At 39.6% G+C, this 5,332-nt stretch overlaps 1 non-coding gene across 1 annotated transcript; it reads left to right on the top strand.

Annotated features, from left to right (window-relative positions):
* The first annotated feature begins 276 nt into the window (after positions 1–276).
* TRNAG-ACC lies at positions 277–348 on the top strand. The gene has a single exon. It is a non-coding gene; the product is annotated as a tRNA-Gly (tRNA).
* Positions 349–5,332: the final 4,984 nt, after the last annotated feature.

Below are 5,332 nucleotides of genomic sequence, written 5' to 3' on the forward strand. Positions count from 1 at the left end.
GGGGACATATGTACACTTGTGGCTGAAACCAACACAGTATTGTAAAGCAATTATCCTCCAATTAAAAGTAAATAAATTTTTTAAAAAACTAATTAGAGATGTCAGGAAAAATAAATGCTGTATGGGCAGTAAATACTCCAAATATGTACAAGTTTTGAACTATTGATGGAATATAAGGAAAGAGAATTTACTTGAACTTGACATTCTCCTTTGAGTGGCTCAGGCGTAATTATATTGAATTTGTAATTATACCCCACTACTTGGTTCTACTGGGCTTCCCTGGTAGCTCAGATGGTAAAGCGTCTGCCTACCATGCAGGAGGCCCCGGTTCGATCCCTGGGTGAGGAAGATCCCCTGGAGAAGGAAATGGCAACCCACTCCAGTGTTCTTGCCTGGAAAATCCCATGGACTGAGGAGCCTGGTAGGCTACAGTCCATGGGGTTGTAAAGAGTCGGACACGACTGAGCGACTTCACCTCACTTGGTTCTACTAGAATATTAACATAGCCATCGTGCTAACATAGAATATTACCATAGTCATAATAATGGAAACACTATTGGTTGCAATATTCAGAACCAGCCATAGAAGTAGCATGGAGCATCAAAAAATGTGAGAGAACCACTGACATCACCCCTGAGACTGAAGGAATGTTGGGAAGGAGGGAAGAAGAAAAGGTGGAGAGAAGTGTGGGAACACAGTATCCGTTAGCAGTATGTTTGGAAGAAGTGGCAAATTTTAACTGTGGCTTAAACAGTCTGGGGTTAGGCAGCTTCTGGTTTCTGTTCAGTGTCCAGATGCTGTCAGGGTCGGCATCTCTGTGATTCTCTTGGTTGTTGCATTCATGTTCACAAGAGAACTATTATACTTTCAGTCATCATACCAAAGCTAGAAAAATGGTATGCGCTCAGTCACTTCAGTCGTGTCCAACTCTTATAGATGATGTTACTCGCAAAGCAGAAATAGACACACAGACATAGAGAACTGGATGAAATGGATGGATACCGTGGTGGGAAGGGGGTGGGGTCAGATGCATTGGGACATCGAGATTGACGTATATACACTGCTATGTATAAAATAGATAGATAATGAGAGCCTCCTGTATAGGGCAGGGAACTCTATTCAGTGCTCTGTGGTGACCTAAACGGAAAGGAAATCCAGAAAAAAGAGGGGATAAATGTACAGGTACTGCTGATTCACTTTGCTGTAGGGCAGAAACACACACAGTTTCTGTGTGACAACTCCAACTGAAAAAAAAACAGAATTAAAATTGTTTCAGCAGAAATAAATGGAGAGATTGGAAAAAAACAAACAAACATGGTAAAAGCAAGTAGACAAAGGACTCTCTCTTAGCTAGACTCTACATATTTGAGAAAGGAAGCTCTACCCAGCAGACTTCCCCTGTGACTCTTTGGATAGATCTGAATGACTCCTCACATTTAGATCAACCACCATCTAATGGGAATCTGATCAGCATCTTCTGGGCCCAGGTTGTGGTTGGGGTCTTTCTTTCCTGAGTTCAAAGTCTCTCAGTCTACCATCTGAACCAACTGGGGCTGGTGTCAAAGGGCGGGGAGAATGGATGCTGAAAGTTACAGAAGCACAGTGATAGATTCAGTTTTGGAAACAAGCCATTCTCTAGTATCTGCAATGCTGTTGTTCTTCTTTTCCCCTGCTTGACCTTGAATGTCAGGCTGACCTGGTAAAAACTGAGCTTAGTCAGGCTATTTCAAGGACTGAGACTCAGTGAGAGAATTATCAAGGTTTTGCATCAGCTGAGCATTAGCCATGGTGGAGCTTCAATTATTGATTAGGTTTCTCAACTGGCAGACACAATTGCTAACTTTGGGCAGAACTACAAATAAGTATGAATAGATTAGTAACTATATATAGGCTGTTTTTAAAGGATCAGCTTTTTGAAGGGTGAAACTGTGATTAGATGCTATTATTAGAAAAGTGCTGAGTATGTTTTTGATGCCATGATACATATCCTCATACTAAAATATGCAATTTGATACAAAATGCATCTTTTTACATAATGCTTCTAGAATACCATGAAAGCTGACATCTTCATTACAAATACAAGTTAGATTTAACATTTCAAGATCTTAATTATTTATCATTATGAAGTGGGAAGCTTGAGCCTTCCATACAGTTCAGTTCAATGCAGTTGCTCAGTCGTGCCCAACTCTTTGCAACCCCTGAGTCTTCCATTAAGAAGTTGCAAAATGATGCTGTTGAGTTATTTATAAATCTTTTGAAGGATAACACTGGCAGGCTACTTCTTTTGAGTGCAGTGCTTAAGAGATCAAATATATTTCAAAAACTTAAGCAACTGAGTATGTGGGTAACTTAAATGGAGCAAGTGGAGTACAGGAGTTATGCATCAAGGCTTTGAGGTCAGCTTTGAATTCCAGCCTTGCAAAACCGTCTGAATCTCAGTTTCCCCTCTGTACATAGAGGTAATAACAGTACAGTTATCTCTTAAGGTGGTTGGAATGAAAGAAAAGATGTGTAAGATATATGAGGTATTCAGTACAGTAACTGTCAGAAAGCATACCCCTTTGATTCATATTTTAGCAAGTCAAAATCTATCATCATTTGAATAAAGCCTGAGATAAATTTTAGATTTGCACGATTGCTAAAATGTAGATTCCAAGCAAATTCATGCTTTTCTTAAGGTTTCTATGGAGAACTTCTAAACTATTTGAGAATTAACTGATTTCAAACAGGTCAAGGGCTTCCCAGGTGGCGCTAGTGGTAAAGAACCCACTTGCCAATGCAGGAGACCTAAGAGATGCAGGTTGAATCCCTGGGTTGGGAAGATCCCCAGGAGGAGGGCATGGCAACCCACTCCAGTATTCTTGCCTGGAGAATCCCATGCTCTGAGAAGCTTGGCGGGCTACAGTCATAGGGTCACAAAGGGTTGGACACAACTGAAGCGACTTAACACACACACACACACAAACATATCAAAGCAGGCTGACTATCAGCCTGACAGATCCCCCATAGGAACAATGAATAGACTAATTATAATAACTTTTTCCCTGACAACCTTCACTAGACAATTATTACTTAACAATCAAATATGTAGCCTCACTATGTGATAGCAATGTTGCACATGCCTTACAAATATTAATTTGTCCTCATAACAACCCCGTGAGAAAGGTGCTATTGTTTTTCCCATTTGATAGTCCAAGAAACCAAGGACTAGAGAAGTTAAGTGATTGCCCATGGTAACTGCAGTGCTGTGATGAACTTCCCAGCACTCCTTCAGGACTCAACTTCTCATTCAAGGTGAACTGGCTGCTTACGGTTACAGATGAGTCCCTCCCCAGAAATTTCCTTCAGCCACAGGAATACTGGGAACCCCCAGGGTCATTTTTAGCCAAGAACAGTCACAATCATATTTAGTCTCAACTAATACTTTCAGAATAAGGCTTTTATGTTTATTTGATTCTAGCAGTTTCACATGCCTATAACCTCATCTGCAATTCTTTTTAAGACATGCCTATTTCTCTAAACTTAATTAAGGTGATGAGCTAATCAGGTTTATTGGAAGTGGGTAGACTGACGCTTTTAAGCTCTTATCCATGAGCTAGTTCATCCAACTGAAACGACTCCATCTTAATTAATTCAAAAATTTTAACAAAGGACATTATGGTCATATTTGATTTGGTCTTTGGAATGAAGTGAATTTTTTTTTTTTTTTTAGGATTTTTTTTAGGACATTTTTCAAATGTCCTCTCAATTTTACCTTTTGGGAAATAATGTTTGGGAAAGAGAAAACAAATGCATCTTTTAATTATATTCCCTCTTTGATTGCAAATTGACTTTTTTCTTAAACAAATTAATTTGCCTTGTATATATGAGAAGGAAGAAGTACCACCAACTTTGTTTACCAACTTCTCTGCAGAATTTCAAAGATCATTCAAAACATTAATTGTCTTCCATGTTAATGCAAGCAACAGTTTTACCAAATGTTTTGCCAATGCATAATATGTATTGTCATCTTCCCAGACTCCATTTACAAAATTTCCTCACCACCATAGGCTGGCCTCGGAACTAAAGTCACATAACAGGTTTTTATTAGAGTAGCACTGCATTTCTAGGCACCAAATAGATGAGGAAACAGTGACAGATTTTATTTTCTTGGGCTCCAAAATCACTGCAGACGGTGACTGCAGCCATAAAATTAAAAGAAGCTTGCTCCTTGGAATAAAAGCTTTGACAAACCTGGACAGCGTATTAAAAAGCGGAGACATCAGTTTGCCAACAAAAGTCTGTATATTCAAAGCTATGATTTTTCTGGTAGTCATGTATGAGAGTTGGATCATAAAGAAAGCTGAGCACTGAAGAACTGATGCTTTTGAACTGTAGTGCTGAAGAAGACTCTTGAGAGTCCCTTACACAGCAAGGAGGTCAAACCAATCAATCCTAAAGGAAATCAACCCTGAATATTCTTTGGAAGGACTGAAGCTGAAACTGAAGCTGAAGCTCCTATACTTTGGCCACCTGATTCGAAGAGCATTGGAAAAGACCCTGATGCTGGGAAAGATTGAAGGCAGGAGAAGGGGATGACAGAGGATGAGATGTTTGAATAGCATCACCGATTCAGTGGACATGAGTTTGAGCAAACTCTGGGAGATAGTGAAGGACAGGGAAGCCTGGCATGTTCCAGTTCATCGTGTTGCAGAGAGTCAGACTCGACTGAGCAAGCAAGCAAGCAAGCAATTTCTATATAAATCAGCTTAAGGTAAATTATGCTAACAATCTTAACAGGTAGTGGGTTTTAACACCAAAGATTAATTTCTCAGGGTACAAATCAGTTTGGTCCTGCACCAGACTATCTTCATTCCAGAATGTAGACTGATGGAGCAGCCTCTGTCAAAACATGACCAGGCATGGTAGAGGGACTGGAGAATCTGGCACATGCAACAGCTCTTCAATCTTATGCTCACAAGTGACCCACCTCTCTGCTAATCACTTTTCTTGACCAAGACTGGAGGTGGTAAAGTATAATACTTCTAAATGGAGGAAGGACACATAAAATCTAATACAACTTTAACCTTGTCAGCTCTGTAGTAGAAAGCTAAAGAGAGACACATTTTATCCATCTTACGTACATCTGTTGCAAGACTGCTTTGTTTTGGCTGATTAAGAGCATTGATATAATCCATGGGGTTGGAGACTTGGTGTGGTTGTTAAGGTGGTTCTTAGTGAAGGAAGATTGCTGGTAAAAGTACCGCTTGCTTGTGAGATTTTGTTTGTTTCTTTTGGAATATTTTATCTAGCATGGTTTCTATTTTCCATGTAAGATAACCTATATGTTAAT

This window comes from Cervus canadensis, chromosome 26, assembly GCF_019320065.1.
Source record: "Cervus canadensis isolate Bull #8, Minnesota chromosome 26, ASM1932006v1, whole genome shotgun sequence".
NCBI lineage: Eukaryota > Metazoa > Chordata > Mammalia > Artiodactyla > Cervidae > Cervus > Cervus canadensis.